Source organism: Medicago sativa, chromosome 3 (assembly GCF_051527215.1).
Source record: "Medicago sativa cultivar Bolivia chromosome 3, Bolivia_mono, whole genome shotgun sequence".
Lineage (NCBI taxonomy): Eukaryota > Viridiplantae > Streptophyta > Magnoliopsida > Fabales > Fabaceae > Medicago > Medicago sativa.
Window position 1 is genome coordinate 69,369,676 of NC_140751.1, and position 23,013 is coordinate 69,392,688.

The window sequence follows — 23,013 nt, forward strand, 5'->3', positions numbered from 1 at the left end:
ATCTGCACTTGTTTATTATTAATGAATTTGCTTTTTTCTTGAATTTTACCAGTCTAGTAGCATTTGTTCTTCAATGGTTTATCAAAAGTTCAAGGAGGTAGAGCTTGCATGAGGTTCCTTTGTTGAAGTGTACGGTAGTGTGAATTTTGACAACTTCCATAAACCTCAGCCAGTAAGTTCCAAAGCCAAATCTTTGTTTTTCAATTTTCACAAAATATGAGTGTTCCATGCTAATATTATTTCTGGGACTTGCGAATTTTCTTTATGTCAATTGATTACGTTACTTACACACTAAGGCAAAGTGCTTGTACCTTGAGCCTTTGAAGCATACTTGTTGCATTGAATTTTTCCCATTTTTAAGCCAATTTTAAGCCAATAGGTTAGACCCCGTTGTTTCGGTGACAAACCATATTACAAGCCTAGAGACCTTAGGATTTTAACCCAATTTTTGGAGTTAGGCAATTATTATGTGTTTGCAAAAGTCTAAGTTTGGGGTTGCTCATGGGATAACAACATTTTAAGTTTGGGGTGAGGGATATAGAGAACATGAGTAAATAATAGATCACATTGTCTCAATTCAAAAATGAAAAAAAATATATATAAAGAAAAAATATTCAATCAAGTTGATACCAAAAAAAAAAAATCAACTCAAAATAATGTGTGTATATAGTTATGAAATAAATTGAGACAAAGACTTGTAAATTGAGTGATCCGGAACTTCTGTTGTGTTTTCTAGTTCTCAAATTTAAGCAAATTATTTCAGGTTGTGGTGTTCCAAATTGCCAAAGTAAGTAGGAAATGCTTAACTCCAATTCGTTATTTTAAGCCTACTTCCCAAATAATCCCACCTGTGACCTTAGCCCCGTTACACCCTGAAAGTCCTTAAAAGTGTGTATTGTAATGTAACTTTGATTGATGTTTAGAATCTTTTCAAGTTTTGGCAATATAGTGGTTAGTGTGTCGACTGTGTGAACCTTTTCAATGATGTTGCGTGAAGTTGTGGAATGAATGTTATGGCAAGCAAGTTAGCCCACTAATGCTAACTAGAAGATGAACTTTTGATTTACCAATGATTAGGTAGGTGTTATTTTACTGTTAAAGTCCATTTTTAAAAGTAAGTTCCTTGAAGACAAGTAACGATGCAAGTTTGGGGTTGTGATGACACTGGGTCATATAACACTTTTGTTACAGTTTTTATGTAATTTTAGTCGAGTTCAGGTGATTCTGCATGAGTTAGAAGCTACAAAAGGATTGATTTTATACGCTGGAGCAAGTGGAAAATCGTGCTACGATATGAAGCATCATAGTACGATTTGTGAGCAGTTTTGTGGCATTTTGTCTATAAAAATTTTGTAGTACGATTTCCTTACATCATGCTACGATTTCCGTACATCGTGCTACTATTTCGATGGCGCGTCGATTCAGGTTTGATATTTATGAGGCAATCGTACTACGATTTGGAGGATCGAACTACGATTTTAGCGTGAATCAGATTTTTATTATAAAAGCCAAGTTGTGTTCTGAGCCAAGGGTTGGAAATTTTGGAGAGAAAAACGTACTTTTGGAGCTGGAGATCTGGAGAGAAGGTTGGAGACCATCAAAACTCATATCCGGTTACCAACTTCATGTGATGAATCCTTCTTTCATATTAGTTATTAATGCTTTAGCCATGATGAGTAGCTAGATCCTTTGTGATTAGGTCAAGAGATGATTCTGTTCTAGCTCATGTTTATGTAACCTGTAACTCTTAATCTTTATGAATGTCATTCTAGTTTATTCAGTATAAATTGTTCTTAATGCTTTTATGATTCTGACCAAATATAACTGATTTTAGAGTATATATGACTACTGACACTAGCGTGTAACTCTGACATATTTATATTGTTCAATCTAACGGACAATCTAGGGATGGAGCGTTGTTAGGTTGTGATAATTGAATTAACGGACTTAAAACCTTTGATGATTATCGGTTCACCTAAGGGATTAGGGAATTATAATCATAAAAGAGGGTTTAGGATCAAGGGATTGACCTAAGCTATTTTGTTAATTTGTCGTTAACTTTATAGCGTTCGTAGACTTAAGAAACAGGTTGCTAATGAACGATGAGCAGATGAATCGAATGACCTAGTCATCTCTCCATATAATTTCTCAAACCAATTTTACCTGAACCATTTTTATTTACATTTGCAATCCAAACCAATTGCCTTAGTGCACCCCCCATTTTACATACATCCTTAATAATAACGTTACTACCGAGCAGAAGTTGAAACAGTCCCTATGGATATAAATCTTATAAATTTTATTACTTCGATATAAGTTAGTACGCTTTCTAATTTTGTATCAGTCAGAAACATAGTCACATAGTTCATAATTCATGTTGGTATGCGATACAGGTACGAGTTCGCGGTGCACAATATGTGAAGAATTCGGTATGTATGGGGTATAAAGCTTCGATATGCGACGGTTCGTCGTTCCAGTGTCCAAAAGAAATAAGGCCAACACTATAAGATGAAATGACACACATCATTCAAAGGCTGACAGACAGCTTGTAGCATAAATACACAACTATGTTGTTTAAACCTTATCCAAAGCATACAGTGCAAATCGCCGTTTATTTATTTTAGGGTAATATTATGAAAGAGCGAAAAATGAAGGGCACGGATATAATCTAATCCGTTGATTTCACATCCTCATGATTCCCGTAAAAGTCGGAGATAGTGGATTTTAGTTTATTTATTGGGTAGTATTAACTTGTGCCCTCAGGGCACATGTTAAGAATCTAAAAATGGAATTAAATAATAAATTTTGTCTTGAAAAGATAAGATTTCAAATTTCAAGAATATTGAATACATAATTACCAACAAAATATTTCTATCTTTGCCTTCTTAACTTGTGCCTTGAGGGCACAAGATAACATTTCCCTTATTTATTTTATTCCTAACTCATATTTTTACCTCCCACGATATTTTAGATTAGATATTTGTAATAAGTTATTCTTTTATGTTTACCTCCCAAGATATTTGTGCTAATCTTACAAATTGCAGTATTATAGAGTATTAAAATTACTATTAAATTTTTATAGGGATTAAATTTGAAAATTCATGATTTTTTAGGGACTAAAAACATATTTAACACATCTTTAAATTTATAAAATATTTACACTGTTATCTTTTTTTATTAGTCCGTTAAAAGGTGTTTACGTAACCTTTTAACGTTGAGGTGACAAATTCACAACAGACTTTTGTCATCAAACAAGATTATTTACACACGTTTTATTATATTTGTTTTCGAATCCAAACATAATTTTACATAAATATATTGTCAACAACATTATAAATCAAGCGATTGATTTCGTTTCAAACCAAAATTAAATAATACACATATAAACTCTTGAAAGTGGTAAATTTGGATCTACCAACTTAACATTAAAGGGTCAGATAACCACCTTTTAAGTGAATTTGATAGAACGAGAGTAATGATGCATATATTTTATGACTTAAAAAAAAACAATTTATCATGTAAAAATTTAAAGGACCAATTTATTAAAAACATCTAACTTAAAAGACCAATTTTTTTCATTTCATTTTGGTCATTTCATATACTCCCTCTGTAACACCCGTATTTGAAAATATCTAGAATATTCAAACGAGTGCCAAAAGTGATATTGGATACATTAATTATACAATATGATACGACGATAAGTCTCACGTCTAAATACACCAACATTCCAAAGTTCTTATGTTACATTATTACACCAGCTTTTGTCACAACAAGGTACAAATACAAAATATATATAACAACACGACTCGTAATGTAACATATGCATCTTTAATCCACACCATGAAAGCTTCGAGATAACACGATCACTCCAAGACTTTTTCTTTACCTTTACCTCGTGAAACCTGTGAACTGGACAAATAAGGAGTTGGATGAGACATAATGCCTCAGTGAGTTCTTCCTAGCCCTAGGCTAGTGATAACCTTGGGGAAAAGCCTATGGTTACCACGTGTCTAAAATACAACCTGCCGGTTGATTATACGTGTGTGGATATTCTTGTCTAGACGGAAGTGCACACTAGAATCCGTCTTAGACTCTTCATAACATGTTATAGGCTTAACTATATCATACATGTCATGGCGGTCAAGGGATCCTAGAACCGCTTTGCTAAGATACGTCAAACGCACCGAAGCCTACTCTAAGATTCATGACACGACCCTGTACCGGACGAATAGGGAACCCTAAGTTCGTCTTCGGTAAAACATTCATTTCATGCTCTATTCCAGTACTTGTTCATGTTTAACATAATCATAATCATGCATGGTCATATTCATTATGTTAGCGTGAATCAAACAACATTATCTTGGTTCGTTTTACGGAGAGCTCCGGGTGGAGTAACCCCGAGAACTATCCCATACATGACCGATGTACGTACATCGGACTCCCTCAGTGTCGTGTGGGTCCCTTACGGCTTGAACTATTCTCCTTAGATCGAGAACCTCTTGCATCCCCCTAACGTGGATGACAAAAGACACGAGCACCTACATCTTATATTAATCATGTTCGTATGCATACATATTCATACTCGTCTATATACGTAGTAATATACATCGCTTCTTGTCTTAAGTAAATATTATTCGCATTATTCATCACTATACTCTTGCAAGATTACTATCTATTCTCTCGACCACTAGGTCAAGTCTCTATGTTTCTCATACTATAGAAATTCTACCCAATCTATATGTTAATGCCTTCTCTAGAGTTCCTTGATAAATACTCAAAATTATTCATAACATTTACCTTTCCATTATCTTCCAAGCAAGGAGGTCTAGGGTCACTTGATACATGTTCAAGCATAAGAGGGGTCTCTTTGAATTGTTAAAGAATTTTAAGAAGGAAAACAAGTGGATTGATGATGCTCCTTTCAATACAAATCAAAATGGCAAGAGTAAAGAATAAGATGTTGTTTGAAAACTGCAGAAAGGTACACACTTCCCGCAAGCTACGCTAATAGCGCAGGAAAATTCCAGCCATGCCAGAATCACGCTATTAGCGTATGCCTCTGGAAGTTGCTGCAAAATTTCGCCATTAGCATGACTCAAGCTAATAGCGTGGTTCTTGAAGGATTTCTGCAGATTTTCGCTAATGGCGTGGTTCAAGCGAATAGCGCAGATGTTCTGCAGATTTTTTTGAAAACTTCATCTCAATCCATTTGCTTGAACCTGTTATCATTTCTAGACTGCGAGTGAACATAATGGACAAGGTATAATACAAGGCATAACATAAAAACATCTTAGTCTCTCGATTGAATCATAAAGGTAAACATATATATATATATATATATATATATATATATATATATATATATATATATATATATATATATATATATATCTCCTAAGCTTAAATCAAGCATGAGCTATGATAAACACACACCCATAGGGTAGAAATCTATCTAAGAACTCACTTGAAGTGTTTGAAGTTGATTACAAGTCCTCCTACTTCAAAACCCTAGATCACTACTCTTGATTGAGAAGGTAAAAAGGTTGAAGATGCTTGCTCCTACACATCCAAAGTTCTCTTGATCACTTGCTCACAAAATTCTGGACAACTTTGAGGAAAAGATTGAAGGAATGGATCGGTTCCTAGAGAGAGAAGAGAGAGCAAGAAAAAGTTTCTAAACCTAGAGAGAGAAGCTTGTATGAAAAATGAATATTTTGGGCCAAAATTCCTTATATAGTCCTTAAGCTCAATTGACTATTATGCCCTCCTTCCTTAAACGTGCGTATTCGTATCGTTTTTTGTTCCTATTTAACTGTCACTTTTAAAGTTCAATGCAACATTGAATGTTGTTTTTATCAATATTACCCTTATATATTTATTGCGGAGAGAGAAACATATGAAATGAAATATTAAATTAATAAGGTCATTATAGTGAAAACAAAAACAATTGTATCAAAAGTAGTAACATTTATTGATTGTCTTGGTTTGTGTAAGATGTGAAAAAGTGACAATTAAAAAGGAACGGATGTAGTATATTTTTTCCATTGGAATGAGTGTGTGCTTTGATCAAGGGCACAAAATTGACTTAATAGAGAACATAGACATTGTGATTACTTTTTGTTGGGTTTCACACGGAATATTATCTCTTAAGGAAAAAAATTCATAACACGCTCGTGGCATTCGCGAAAGGAAACTTTCGCTGTATATAGCATAACTCTTATTTTATAGTTCAAACCTTTTTTCCCAACCAAACTTGTGCTATTCTTTCTCTAGTACGATTGGTACGTCATTTGTTGCGAATTCCACACAAATTGATGGGTACGAGGTTCGTCAAAGTACCAGAATTCGGTGCCCGCGAATTGGTGCGCGATTCTCCGCCACATGAACAAATTATGTTAGTATGGTCAGAAACCATAGAAACAAAAAGAGGGCTTGAGTTCATACCAGCATAAGAAGTTGCCGATGGTGGCATTGCTGAGTGGGTGAGAGGCATTTAAAACCAATGATTTAGAAAATTTAGATATGTGTGCAGAGGAGAGGAGAAAAACTTGAGTCTTACTCCCTCCTTCCCTATATCTAATTAAGCACCTTTTGCATTTTTCACATTTATTAAGAAAAGTTGTTAGTGCAATTAATGTGTCTATTTTGTGTGTTAATATTACTAAATTGTCATTTGTTTGTATATGTATTAAATTTGACTTTTCATATTTCAAGACAAGTTAGTAGTATTAATTAGGGGTATGTTTAGGAAAAAAATAATGAATGCATCTAGTAATTTGAAAAGGGGTTTACATTTAGAGACAAAAATAAAATCAAATGGGTGCTTAGATAAAGGGACAGAGGGAATAGTAGATTTGAAAGTTGTCTATTTGAAAGTTAAACTTTTACGGAATATTAAGGGTGTTGTATATTGCTAATCTACCATTAGAATTTTGAAAGAGAGTGTCTATTATTAATGGGTGTGTTCATTGGAAAAACATAATATTGTCATTGGAAAAACTCCTAATCAATCATTAATGCTTGCGAATGTAGAAGAGGTTCAGCAAAATGGGTTAATGGTGTTTGGGAAGATTGGAAGAGAATAATTGAGATTAGTGGCGAATTAATTGCTTTGAAGAGGGAAATGACGATTCAAATTTGAGGGCAAATGGAAGGTCAACAAAAAATGGGAGAAATTGACAATCAAGTATACGCATTTATTGCTGACATATGGCTTCATATGTAAGCTTGGGAATATCCATATGTTACCATTAAAAGTCATGCCAAATTATACATTAATTTAAAATTATTCAAAGAGATTTGTTTAATGTGAATGGTCGGAGACAGAAGATTTGTGAGGGAAGGAGATATGGAGAAGACACAAATGGTAAAGATTGTATATTTAAATGAGATCTGAAAAATTGTTCTTGATAAACAACAAGGTTCACCACTTGAAATTGATTTTAGGGATTAATGAACAACAATGTTTACATGGTAAAGATTGTTAATGGTGAGGAGAAGAAGACACGCGAGCTTTTGAAGGAAGAAGAAGGGTTAAGGCAGATACTGAAACGTGAATGATGGAAGTGAGTGAGAGAATAATCACATGGCACATGACTCACTTAAGTTGTTTTAATTTCAACTCTTGTTTTTAAATTAGATGGTTGCAATTCATTCTCAGATCATTCTCATATATAAAAGTCATTCTCATGTGATATGGTCAGTGATGGTCACACACACACAGATATATATATATATATATATATATATATATATATATATATATTCTAACATTTTGTAATGTAATGCTATTGATATTATTGGAACCTAGCCGTCTTTCTGTTATTCTATATGAAACCGTAGACCTAAATAGATTCTTAGCGAATGAGAATGCTAATAATAAGCCATAGTTAATTGCAAGGTTCATAGATTACAAAATAAATAAATAAAAGATATAATTTTTGACAAAAAAAAATAAAAGATATAATTATTAGGCTCCATGATCACAGCAGATGAATGGAAACCGTAGAATAATCTAGCAAAAGTTAAATTGCGTAGATTTTTTTAGTGAAAAAAACACATTATTAATCCCTATATTGCATAAGTATACTCTCTAAAGTACGGTACTCATGCAATGTATTAAGTAGGGTATTACCAAGGGTTAATTATGTTTTTGGTCCCTACAAAATTACGACCTTGTAAGTTTAGTCCTTACTTAATTTTAATAGTTTTTTTAATCCCTACAAAAAATTTCTGCACTAAATATTAGTCCTTACTCAATCCAAATTTGTTTAATTTATGCTTAAACTCTTAAGTTTTTCAACAATTTTTTACAGGCGTGTTAAGAACGTTATTAAAAGGTCATCAGAAAAAAATATCGCAAAAATTTGATTTCTACGTCCATATTTTTGTTACTTATATCTTAAACATTTGTCGTTTTAAAAAATTTATATTTAATTTATTTCATGTTAAAAAATTATAGATTTTAGTAAATGAACCTTTCATAGTGTTCTAAACTTGTATAAAAAGAATCGTTAAAAAATTTAAGAGTTTAAGGATAATTAAAAAAAAATTATTTTAGCAGGGACTAAAATTATAAGTAATTTTTTTTGTAGGGATTAAAAAAGCTATTAAATTTAAGTAAGGACTAAACTTAGAAGGTCGCAATTTTCTAGGGACCAAAAACATATTTAACCCTATTACTAAATCAAGGAATCTCCCAATGGCCACTTGATTGCAGTGATAAAACATTCATCTCTAAGGCATAAATACTTGTGAGTCGAAGTGTTTGGACATTCTTTATGAGTCTTACAAGGTATACCCGCTGTAATGAACAAAATAGAATAAAATAATGTTACTAAAACAATACAAAAGAGTGTGAATATATATTACATACAATACTAAAGAATCCTTCACAAAAAAAAAAAAATTCAATACTAAAGAATGAAATTTTAAAAGGATTATAAAAGTTGCTTACTGGAAAAACTTTCTGCAACAAGGAATAGGGAAAGAAATAAAATCATAATATATATAAATTTGAGAGTTTTAGACATATTTTTCTCCCTTTACATGTAACAAATAGAATATGATTTGATCATTTTATAGTGTATAAAGCGCGTGTTGCACAAAAAACAATTAAATATTTTTATATATAAAGGAGTTTTAAAAAGCTCTTTCTAAAATTAGAATGATTATTATGAAATGTAAAAATATTGCTAATCATTAGAATCCGTTATTTTTTTAATTTAATAATCAACCTTTGATAATAGAAAGAGGACATACGAATTTTTTTTTAATGTATTATATAGTATTTTTATATATAAAATCACTAGCATTGGTACCCATACGATGCATAGAAAGTTAAATATTAATGACTTCGTTTTTAAAGTGTAAAATTGTAATATCATAATTAATGTACATTGAAATTTGAAAAGAGTCTTGTAACACCCACACTAAACGTATCTAGAAAGTTTAGCATGTGCGTTATCTTTAGTACTGGATACATTAAAAATTTACAACAAAAAAAACTCCGAATGAATATCATATACAATCATAAGCGTTCGTACACAAGAGTATACATAACTTTGTCTAAAACATAGTAAGAGCATCCTTGAGATCCATAGCATCCTACAGCGGGTACGAACGAACACTTGGTGAACATATCCATTCGGCTACTAGCTTGCCTTACCAACCTGGTTATCTAAAACAAATAAGGATTGGGATGAGACATAATGTCTCAGTGAGTTCTACCTAATCCTAGGCTATAGGTAACCTCGGGGAAAACCTACGGTCACCACGTGTCTACAATACAACCTGACGGTTGATTATACGTGTATGGTCATGCTTTCCTAGACGATGGTGCATACTAGACCATTCATAGGTTCTTCTTAACTTGTTATAGGTCTTGCTATCACTATACGTGTCATGGCGATTAAGGGGAATATATGACCGCTATGCCAAGATACGCTCTACGTATCGAGGCCTACACATACTATAATCATGACACGATTCTAAACCGGACGATTAGGGGAAACCTAAGATCGTCATCAGCATAACCTTCTTGACTTGCTCTATTGTATAAATATGTTGTGTCTAAAAACATATCATTCTTGCTATCATACTAGTTCCTGACGATCTACGTCAAGGCTTCACTAATTCTTGACGATCTACGTCAAGGCTCCATGAGATAACATATAAATGTCTAATCAATATGCATAGTCAGATTCATTCATTAGGTTAGCGTTGAAAAAACAAACAATTATCTGAGTTCATTTTACGGAGAGCCCCGGGGTGGAGTAAACCCGAGCTCAATCCCTTCTAACCATTGGAAACCAATCTAAGGTATAACCAACGACACTCCTGCAGTGACGTGCAGCTCCCTTACGGCTTAACCATTCCCCTTGGAGAACCCCTTGAGTCCAACCTAGTGTTGATCACAAGAGACACGACAACTACATCTTGCTTACTAAGTGACATGCGGGCCCCTTATGGCTAATCTCGTTCCCTTTGGAGAACCCCTTGAATCCAACCTCGGAAGTATTACAAGAGACATGGCACTAATATCTTTAAAAGTCTTGAACTATTCATGCATGAAGATTGGTTCTAAACATGCTATCTCTTTTACCTCGGATCCTTAAACGATCCAACTAGAGGTAAACCTTATACTTGATCTTTGTGAAGAGATTAACCTTCAATTCACAGCTTAACTTATATACTTAAACCTTCTAGATCATGTGCGAAGAGAATATACTTCACGACTTATCCTACATAGGATTCTTACTTAACTTTCTAGTTCTCGACAAGCTATATCGAGGCTCTACTTTTAATCCCTTTCTTAGTTCATTTCTACCCGAGTAATCGGCTAATAGCGACTTTTTCTGGGCAGGGCTCTGAAGAATTTCGCTATTAGCGAAATATTTCGCTAATAGCGAGTTTCTTCGGGTCTGTGGTGCAGATTTTGTAATTTTGACCCAAAACTCGTCCAAATCGATTCTGCAATGCACCATATACATCCAGCAACATATAGAAACATTTATAAACATATTTCATGGCAATTTAACATCCAAACAACAAGAATCGGCCAAAGGGACTCTAGGGTTCTAAACCCCTAATTAACAAAAATCCATACTTTCTCACAAGAATTTACACATCCGAAAGGTAGGAAACTATCTATAGAACTCACCTAAACAAGTTCTTGCAATTTCTTCAAGCTTCAAGCTTCCCAAAGATCAAACCCTAATCTTTGAATCCAAGCTTCTATCCATTCTCTTTGTTGTTTCTTGTCCTTAAAGCTTCCATAATCCATGCTTGGTTACCACTTGTTGATCTTGAAAGAGTTTGAGTGGGTTAGGATAGGGAAAGGGGGTGGCCTCTTAGAGAGAGGGAGGAGAGAATTCGTTCTCTCAAACCTAGAGAGAGAAACAGAAGTGGAAATGAATAATTTTGGCCCCAAAAACACTTATATACTCCCTTGCGCGAACGTACGAGATTGCCCTTCGTTTTAAACGCGTTTATCCAACAGTGATACTTAACTCGTACCTGACTTATGTCATTAATAATCATTTCCATCATACATACTTTCCATAACATTAATCCTCTGGCACGATCGACTGGTAATATTCCGATACTGATAAGCGGGATATTACACTCTACCCCCTTAAAAAATTCTGTCCTCGAAATTTAGAAATCACTTAATACTTACCGAGTTCAAACATAACATCTTGTAGAAATCCTCATATTGTCGGAATTGATTGTCTCCAATTCTAGGCTTAACTTAAAAACATCATGGTCATATCTTATCTGCTTGGCTCTATCCATACATATAAGCAACCTTTCATAACAAAAACACTCAGGATTTGCCTTTTAACTGGGGTTCTACTGGAATCCAGGTTCGGCCCTGCAGTGCTTACTTGTGTTCAAAGTATCATGTTGTGCACACACAGAGTACATACATAATCTTCTTTACTATAACTTGAGACACATGCTCTTATTTACATTACTTATCTTGGTGATTCTACGAATCCTTTATCTCTTCTCAGAGTCTTAAGAAATCTTTCGATCCCATTACGATCTCATTGCACCCGAATTCCTGGGTGACCCATAACTTGACATTCATTATTCAGTCTTAATTTGCTTGCTAATTATTCTTTCGTCTTAGACCATTTGCACTTGAATACTCTTATTATAACTTGTGTGCCCCAAATGACCCTTCGAGGAACATTGTTGCTCACTTCGTCAAACCCTTAATTTCCATAATATCTTACATAATTTCAAGTGCCACATACTGTTAGATAATAATGATACTTGTTCTATCATTTTACTTTAAGAAATCTTATAAACATTGGTATGCGGGTCCTTGGAATGAATAATTGCATGACTTTAAAAAAAAACATCGCGAAACCAAATCCATAATAGTACTGCAGAGCCACAGGACGTATCTCTAGATTTTTGAAAAAGGTTTACAACTCGTTCCCAAGCTCACCAATGATGAGTTGGTCCTAAAATCTGCACGTCTTAAGTGAGCTTACTAGCTTACGACGCGCCTCATTAGTTCAACAATGTAAAATATCATGTTTTTAAAATAAACTTCGTTCCCAAGTTCCTTAATACCTATCTTAAATTTAAAAGTTATAAAATCATGGTTTGACATAACATAGCAAGTATCGTTATCACCTAACAAGTATGACATGAGAGGGTATGAATCTCATCGTGCATAACTCATGATTCGTATTTCTCTTACCATAGTACATACTCTTCCTGACTAACCAACAACTCTTGTACGCATTCGACATCACCAATTAGGCAACCCGATTACTTCATTTGTGGCGACTCTAGTATTTCTTATCTTACTTAGGTGAAGATACATCCTTTATACTTTTACCTTAACCATCACTGACTGTATAAGCATCGATCCTTACTTATCATTTCGAGAACTCCTCGCTCGTCTCTTAATGCTTCTCACTAAAATTGTATTACTACGCCGAACATTCTTCACGAAGATGCTTACTACCAAATTCCATGTTCCATGGTTACCGTCAACAACTTTACCGATTAACTTCCGTTGCACTGCTCTGATTCCCACCGGTTGGCTCTAACCAACACTCTAATCCGTTGAGACGAGTGAAACTTCACACTCTTCCTATCATTTCATTAATATCTTCTTGAACTCTTTTCAAGACTTCCTATGTTGCAATCAACTCTGCAACCTTGCTCTACCCTTTGCTTGTAAGATTAAATCTCAAGGTGAACTTACCTCTTGACATATCAATACCATACTTACACCTTTCCCGAGCAATTTTGACTCATAGTGAACATCTTTGTTACTACATACTTACTATTTCCATGAATTGTTCTTACAACTTTCCATGGCAGACTCATCTTGCGCTCGGACATACCTTCCTTAAACATCTAACATTGTATCTTCGTATTCTCGCATACTATATTTTTCTTAATCATACCAATGCTTGCTCGTTAATTTTTCTTTTTAAGAAAACTTCATAAATTAGCACATGGGTCATTGGCGTTGATGTCTCTTCATCATATATAAAAACATAGTGAATCTGGGTCCTAGTCGTTACTCTAAAATCACGGAACGAGTTGACAACACAACTGTGCCATCAAATCTTGGTTCCAGTGAGTTTAGTCCACTCTACGCGAGTCGTAACAGACCGGTACCTGCAGAGTTTCATTTAAACTCAAGAACGCCAACTCCAATCACCCATATGCGTATATCTTTTCTAATATCATGTAAACTTTGCAAACATTAAAATCCGTCATGGCAACGAGCCTTAGCAAGTTAGTTAAGCAAATCATAGACTCGAGGAATACTCATATCTTCACAACATCTAGGAACCTTGTGGTTTCCCATACCGCTTTACCACTTTACTTTCTATCTCATGTCTTCACATCCACTACGTCTATTCCATAAACCGGAACCTTGAAACTCTTTCTACAAGCTTCTTCTTAACCCTTGCCACATTAACTTCTAATGTTACCTTGAACTGGATTAATTCCGTTAATAATTGTTCATGCATTTTCTTCTTTAATTCCTTAGGATGTGATGTGCATTCGGTTCTTGATATCATAAAGGGTTTTTGTTGCGTAATAGACTGCGAAGACAACCCCCAATAGCCACTACGGACCCTAGGGAAAACTAACAGCTTTCAGAGAAAACTGGAAATTTCGCCCCAGGTTCGCTATCAGCGAAATCCTCTGGAAAAATTTCGCTAGTAGCAAAATTTTCGCTATTGGCGAGTTTCTTCGGCTCAATTTTCCAAAAACATATTTTACATAAAATTTTTGTCTTTCAAGCGATCTAATGCACCCCATTCATCCCGAATATCGTAAAATATTTCTTAACATTCGTATAACAAGTACTAACATTAATCAATACAATTCACTACACATTGGAAATTAATATCTCATTTGTCATAGAACTTAACGTAAAACTTCCACATACAACCTTAACTTCATCCACTTCAAATAACTTAACTTGTTTCTCTACCGACTTACTCAACATTACTACCGTTAAAACCTACGGTCACCACGTGTCTACAATACAACCTGACGGTTGATTATACGTGTGTGGTCACGCTTTCCTAGACAGTCGTGCATACTAGATCCATCATAGGGGAATCTAAGACCGCTATGCCAAGATACGCTCTACGTATCGAGGCCTACACATACTATAATCATGACACAATTCTAAACCGGACGATTAGGGGAAACCTAAGATCGTCATCGGCATAACCTTCTCTACTTGCTCTATTGTATAAATACATTGTGTCTAACAACATATCATTCTTGCTATCATACTAGTTCATGATGATCTACGTCAAGGCTTCACTAATTCTTGACGATCTACGTCAGGGCTCTATGACATAACATATAAATGTCTAATCAATATGCATAGTCAGATTCATTCATTAGGTTAGCGTTGAACAAACAAACAATTATCTGAGTTCATTTTATGGAGAGCCCCGGGGTGGAGTAAACCCGAGCACAATCCCTTCTAACCGATGGAAACCTATCTAAGGTATAACCAACGGCACTCCTGCAGTGACGCGCGGCTCCCTTACGGTTAAACCATTCCCCTTGGAGAACCCCTTGAGTCCAACCTAGTGTGGATCACAAGAGACACGACAACTACATCTTGCTTACTAAGTGACATGCGGGCCCCTTAAGGCTAATCACGTTCCCCTTGGAGAACCCCTTGAATCCAACCTCCGAAGGATTATAGGAGACATGGCACTTATATCTTTAAAAGTCTTGATCTATTCATGCATGAAGATTAATTCTAAACATGTTATCTCTTTTACCTCGGATCCTTAAACGATCCTACTAGAGGTAAACCATATACATGATCATTGTGAAGAGATTAACTTTCAATTCACAGCTTAACTTATATACTTAAACCTTCTAGATCATATGCGAAGAGAATATACTTCGCGACTTATCCTACATAGAATTCTTACTTAACTTTCTAGTTCTCGACAAGCTATGTCGAGGCTCTACTTTTAATCCCTTTCTTAGTTCATTTCTACCCGAGTAATCGGCTAAAACTCTCTATGCCATTCTTGCCATATATGCTAAGATTACCATGATTTTCATTTCAAGAATCATTTGATGTTATGTGCATTGCCTAGATGTTGTTTTGGGGTTATAAAGTTGTAAAACGATGAAAGAAAGGCTTCAGAATGCACCACCGACCCTACATTGAGCCAACAAGCCAAAAGCATGATGGTCACTACAACAACTTTCGCTAATAGCGACTTTTTCTGGGCAGGGCTCTGAAGAATTTCGCTATTAGCGAAATATTTCGCTAATAGCGAGTTTCTTCGGGTCTGTGCTGCAGATTTTACAATTTTGACCCAAAACTCGTCCAAATCAATCCTGCAATGCACCATATATGTAACACCCCGATTTTTAATATTAGTTTATTAGTATTATTATTAGATGATATTAATATTATTAATAGTATTTCTTTGTTTGATATTATTAATTTAATTATTCGTATTTAATGGAAGAATAGGTAAGAAGAAACTAGATGGGTTGGTTAGTCGATTAAAGAATGAGAGAAAATAATATTTAGAAAGAAAATAGAGTTTTTTTAGAGAAATTAGAGTGCAAACGGGGGGATTAGTAAAATTTGGTAGAAAAGAGGTGTAGTTAGTGAGATGAGTAGTGCTTTAATTATTTAAGTAGAGGGGAGTGTGAATAGCAAGACGGTGTAATTACTGAAATAATAGTAACATATTCAAGAGGTGCAGATAATAATTTGAAAAGATTAGTAACAAACCTAGAGGACATATAGTAATCTAAAAAGATTGGTAACAAACTCAATTAGAGCTTATAAATAGAGAAGAGAATTAGAGAAGAAGGGTTACCGAGGAAGAGAGAAACAAACCGGCAAAAGAAAAACTAAGGTTATGGAGAGAAGAGGCAAAGAGGAATAGCGAGAAGAACCTAGAGAGAGATTTCACCATAGGAAATCATCAATTTCGCAAAACTAGAGGTAGGGGGTCTCTATTCACCGTAAGGGTTGTATGAACATATGGGTAGTGAAGGGTTTGTGTTTTTCTTTCTTGTTTTCATGATCCTTTGATAAATTTATGTTAAATTTATACTCTAATTTGTTTGTTGTGATTATATGTTTAATTATTGAGATTTATAATATTTCGGTGGCTTTATTATATCTATTCTTCGATTCCCAGTTAACAGTTAGGTATAATATGTATAATCACATTCCGTTCATATATGATAGTGTCATCGATGGCTTTATTATTTACATAGATATGTACATATGTTTATCTATGCCTATATGTTTTCATTCTTTTTATGCATATTTATAAATCGGTATAATGAATAGCACAGTAGTGCAATGATTTCTTTTTGCTACATGTAAATCTATGGGATCATATGTGGTCAACAATTAACCTTAATGATTTGACAAATATAGTTGCTTTTAGATTTATATTATTTTGATGACCCGTAGGTGTAGGTATTAAAAAGGGAAATTTCAATGGTTTATCATGTTCACTATACTGTGAAATCCAAAACTAACTTTCAATTCACGCTATCATTAGGCATGTTGTTCCTAAATTGATTTGTTCACTCTAATTTCTAATTAAAATCAGTTTCTCTATTTTGTTTTGACTTGGGTTCCACCGTTTCGATTTTCCCGTAGATAAATGTTTTGTGCTGTCCATACTTGATTTGAAAATGGGCACACTTTGCCAATGAGTAATTCAATAATAATAATTCAGTTTTATATACAAATTAAGTGAGTTTTGACTTTGTATTTGATTAATATTAGAATACCTATATCTTTAAGAATGCATGTCAATTGTGTATATATCTTCAATTGAATAATCAGTTCTGTGATGTTATTTACTTATTATTAAATATCATTAGAGGTGTATAGGTATGACCTTAGCGTGTTCGACAATTTATTTAGTTGAATTTAATTTTTTTTTTAACTACTAATTATATTTTAGATTGAAGTGTTGACTAATGTTTATATTCATTTATAAAGATTTCGAATTATGATTGAATCATATTAGGAGATGAATATGTTTATCATGTAGCTATTCCTTCCATTGATACTCGTGACTCGAATGACTATACTGATGATTTTTGGTGACTTGCTGCTACTTGTATATACCTGTACATGTTCATAGAAGAATGGATACCATTGTAGGTCAAAATAATATTTTCTATTTTTTTATAAGAGATTTTGTAGAGATGAATTATTTGAAGATGTGTGATTTAAAGATGTGTTATATAAAGATGTGTTATTTGAATATGTGTGATTTAAAGGTGTGATATTTGAAGATGGTGCTATTTAAAGATGTGTATTTGTCGAGTCATATAAAGATGTGCATTGTCGAGTCATTACTTGGTGTTCATGCATTCCTGGTCAGTCCTATTTAACGATGTTGTATTTGACGATGGTGTGGACAAAATCAGTAACATACCTCTGATGTCCAAAACATTTGACGATGGTGATTGGTTTGGTACCACATGCATATAGAGTCGAGTTAGAGACATTGCATTTATTGTCAAGCATATTTGAAGATGTGGTATATTTGACGCTGTAGTGTGTGTGTGTGTGTGTGTGTGTGTGTGTGTGTGTGTGTGTGTGTGTGTGTATAATATTTGAAGATGTAGTATATTTGACGATGTAGTATCTATATATATAAATTTATAGATGAAGATGAGTTTATTTAAAGATAGTGATATGTTTCTGTTTATTAAATGATGAAAGATGATTATTAAATGATGTGAATAATTTATATATTCTATATGATTGTTGATGCTCACATGTTAATATAAGATATTGATTGATGCCTATTTGATTTTTATTAAATGAAATTTTATATTTAAATGTGAATATTATCTAAATGTGATGCATACATGTCTAAATGTAATATTGCTATGCTCTTTTGTCTGAATCTATACATGTGTTTATGCATTTCTTATGTTGAATATATTCTCACCCTCTAGTGGCGGGTTGAGCGCCTGCACCCTTGTGGTTTAGATTTGCAGGAAGAAGATCTTAGTAGCAGTGAGTCTCGGAGGATGGTGTTGGAGCCTTCTCCTTTTTGTCTATTGGGAGTCTTATTGAGTCGATGCTCTGATCAGTAACATTAGGGATTGGGGATTTTTTTTTATTTTAGACTCTATCTTAGAATTCTTTTGAATTAAGTTTTGGTGTTGAAATTGTGATGCGACATGTACTTTAAAGTTTTTGAAAACTATTCCACTGCAATGTTTTTAAATTGAATGAAGTTCTTTTGAATTTTTTTAGAAGATGTGTGACACCTTGTGTGTTTCTTTATTTTAAATGCATTTTTATTATAATAATAAATGTGGGAATTAGGGTGTTACAATATACATCCAGCAACATATAGAAACATTTATAAACATATTTCATGGCAATTTAACATCCAAACAACAAGAATTGGCCAAAGGGACTCTAGGGTTCTAAACCCCTAATTAACAAAAATCCATACTTTCTCACAAGAATTTACACATCCCAAAGGTAGGAAACTATCTATAGAACTCACCTAAACAAGTTCATGCAATTTCTTCAAGCTTCAAGCTTCCCAAAGATCAAACCCTAATCTTTGAATCCAAGCTTCTATCCATTCTCTTTGTTGTTTCTTGTCCTTAAAGCTTCCATAATCCATGCTTGGTTACCACTTGTTGATCTTGAAAGAGTTTGAGTGGGTTGGGAGAGGGAAAGGGGGCGGCCTTTTAGAGAGAGGGAGGAGAGAATTCTTTCTCTCAAACCTAGAGAGAGAAAGAGAAGTTGAAATGAATAATTTTGGCCCCAAAAACACTTATATACTCCCTTGCGCGAACGTACGAGATTGCCCTTCGTTTTAAACGCGTTTATCCAACACTGATACTTAACTCGTACCTGACTTATGTCATTAATAAACATTTCCATCATACATACTTTCCATAACATTAATCCTCTGGCACGATCGACTGGTAATATTCCGATACTGACAAGCGGGATATTACAAGTATTATAAAAAGTGATAAAAAAAAAACACAAAAGTGTCTTATAATTAGGGACGGAGGTAGTAACAAAAAAACATTATATATCTTATAAAAAAATATTGAAATATTGAAGATTGTTTTACAAAAATCACGAGTATTAAGAAAAGTTGTTGATAACATTAATGAGGGATGTATTTGAAAAAAGAGTAACAAATCCATCTAGAAATTGGTAGATAGTCTTATATTTAGAGATTAAACTTTTTTGTAAAGTAGCCTTATAAAAAGGGTTGTAGGGAGTAGGTGATAAGGTTTTTATACCCAGATTATCCTTAACGTCTTTCGATAAAAGACTTCCTTTTAATGTTCAGGGAAGACAATTTCCGTTAGTTGTTTCATTCGCAATGACTATTAATAAAATTCAAGGACAATCACTTAAACATGTTGGAATATATCTTCCTACATCAGTGTTCTCCCGTGGTCAATTAGATGTTGCAATTTCAAGAGATACTCCGAGACAAGGGTTAAAAATATTGTTAACTGATAAAGATGATGAAGATACCAATATCACTTCGAACGTTGTTTATCATCAAGTTTTCCAAAATATACGATGCTTTCGTTATATTTATAACTTTATATTATATATGGTTGTTTCTACTGTAACAAGATAATTATGTTTTGTGTTTTATCATGTGTTTTTATAAATTACTTTTCATGATATTTATGAAAATTTTCTTTAATAAGGCATTGATAAATATAATACAGTACATATGACCTGTGCGTCACACGGGTTTGGAGATATAGTTGAGGTTAGTGGTTTTAACTAAATTTTATATAACATGTGTAATTTTTTTAATTTGTTCAAGATAATTTGCGTATTTTTTTTTATTTTGTTCAAGATAATATGTATAATTTTACATAATATGTTTTTTTAATTAAACTTTTTTTAATTATTTTCTTGTAGTAGAGACGAAGTAAAAAAAATATTTTAAATAAACTGAAGCATCAAATTATAAGGGGAGATTATATAAACCAATTTTCCTTAAAAGAAAATATAAGAGACTAATCAAAAGAATCTGGTGTTTACCAAACAGTTGGTCTCAACTGGTTAGTGAGTTCGCTAAAGTACAAATTATTTAGGAGAATATAAGTTTGATTTCTGAATGAAACACTTTTTTATTAAACTTTACTCCTTCTAGTCGAATTCTAAATTACTACAGCCATATTCCCATGAATACCGAAGGGTTAAAAATAACCAAGTTTTGAAAAATCATGATAACTTTTGGCTTAATGAAGAGAATACACACACACACACACAACACACCCATTCACTTTTTTGAAGGTGTGTTTTAGCATGAAACACTTTTTTAATTGGTCACTAAGGGGCTGTTTGGTTTCAAGGAAAGTGAATGGATTGATAGGAGGAAGGATTGAAAGTGTATGGAAATGTGTTCTTTCCACCCTTTGGTTGCAATGTCAGAGAGGTGGGAAAGAAGAATCTTTGTGGGTCCCATGTCCAAAACCATTCTCTTCTAATATGCGCAGAAAGCATGAGGAAAGTATGAGGTGCACATTCATTTTCATAAATTTACAGAAAAGCCCTTACTATATTATATATTATTTCATTTAAATGTGAGGCTATATATGTCATTTTAGGAAATACACATCTTTCTTTCCTTTCACTTTCCTATCACTTTCATCAATACCAAACAACTAAATAATCATCTCATTTTCCATTCACTTTCTACTCACTTTCATTCCTTCAACAATCTTTCCACTTACGATCTTTCCTTTCACTTTCTTTGATCTTCCAAACAAACCCTAAAAGTCCTTGTTTTCCTTTTAAAATTAGTGAAGACAAAGGCTATGATTGTTATTTCCATTTAATTTAATTATTAAAAAATTCTTTATCTCCTTTTCCACTTCCCGCTGCCACACCCTTCTTTTTTACCCAAAATTCCTCCACACTATTCATCTTCCTTCAATCAGCTAAACTGAACCGACCATCTTTTGTCTTCATAGTTTTCCTGCAGGTAACGTTGACAGAACCAGGCTCTTGTTCATGTCTTCATGTTAGACTTGCCATGCCTCATGCTTGTCAAAGACAACTTCATATTTGTTGAGAGATAAGAACACCCCTCCAATTAAAATGCTACGGATCTATCTTCTTCAACATATAAAGTTTTTTCTTCTTTTTATTTATAATTTCATTCTAATTTTATTTGTACCAATTTTTCCATGGATGAAAATGTCTTTCCATTCATCTATAAAAAAAAAATGTCTTTCCATTCCATTTTGTTCGATCATAATTTCTCCATGGATGTGAATGTATTTTCATTCAATATAATGAAAGTTTAAATATGACACTGAAGGAGTGATTTTGGTGTTGATTAGTAAAGAACATGCACCAATTTGATTATTAAATGATATTAAAAAAATAATCATTAAAATGCCAAAGAGCTTATGAACGAGCTTTTCTTCTTTCTTTGTTCAAGTGCAAAAATGAGTAGTTGTAAGCAAAAGAAAGAAAATGGGTTATTGATAAGTGCTCAAAAGTAATATCTTTCATGTGTTAAAATAGACATTTTTAGTGACTTGTTATGCAAGTTATCTACTGAAAAGCTATCCATTGTTGTATTTATACCATTTATGCTTTACATGCCTGATTCTACCCAATTTATGTAGGAAATGACAAGCAAGGACCAAAACTCAATATTCTAAGCCAAGCAAAACTCGCTTACGCGAGATAACCTCGCTTACGCGAGAAAGTTCCAGATAGCAAATGATTATCTCGCAGCCAGCTCACTTCAGACTCGCACGTGAAAATTGGCATCTCGCTTACGCGAGTGTAACTCGCTTATGCGAGATCAATGTCGAGGGCAAATGGAATTTCGCTTTTCATCTCGCTTCCAGTTCGCGCAAGCAAAGGTTCAAAGGCGGTTTAAAGATTGAAGCAACTCGCTTACGCGAGTGCATCTTGCTCACGCGAGATTTGTCCAGAGAGCTAATCCAGAACCTCGCTTGTGGATCGCTTCCAGATCGCTTACGCGAGATTCAACTTCTAAAGGAAGACAGGTGGACGTGGCAAGCCTTCATTGGTCATAGTTGGATATTATTACTGCTCGCTTGAGCGAGTTTTGTCTCGCTTAAGCGAGATGTCACGATTTCAGTCCATTTAAATAGAAGTTTTACCTCTCTTTCAGGAATTCACTTTTTTATTAAGATATTTTTATACATTCTAAGAGAGAGGTTAGAGCTATTTTCAAGAGAGAAACACAAAGCAAGTGGTTTAGGAGTAGATTCAACCCTAGATTCATTGAGACATCAAGGATCTTGGCATGGAATCTTCATCTTTCCTTCATCCTTAGCATAGTTTACATAGACATGTGTAGCTATCATCTATTCTTGTATATTGAGGTAATCAAACAAGCTATTATGTAATCTTTTGGTCTTTTAATATATGGTTCTAGCTTAATGATTCAATATTGTTGTTATTGTTGCTTTTAATGCTTTCAAAGAGATTCAAGA

The 23,013-nt window shown here is 33.8% G+C and overlaps 2 long non-coding RNA genes across 2 annotated transcripts; one reads left to right on the forward strand and one right to left on the reverse strand.

Annotated features, from left to right (window-relative positions):
- Positions 1-7,864: 7,864 nt before the first annotated feature.
- LOC146939613 (uncharacterized) lies at positions 7,865-9,080 on the reverse strand. The gene is made up of 2 exons (XR_015031730.1): positions 8,957-9,080; positions 7,865-8,803 (listed from the first exon to the last, which is right to left on the reverse strand). It is a non-coding gene; the product is annotated as an uncharacterized LOC146939613 (long non-coding RNA).
- Positions 9,081-21,312: 12,232 nt separating this feature from the next.
- LOC146939614 (uncharacterized) lies at positions 21,313-22,968 on the forward strand. The gene is made up of 2 exons (XR_015033461.1): positions 21,313-21,518; positions 22,171-22,968. It is a non-coding gene; the product is annotated as an uncharacterized LOC146939614 (long non-coding RNA).
- Positions 22,969-23,013: the final 45 nt, after the last annotated feature.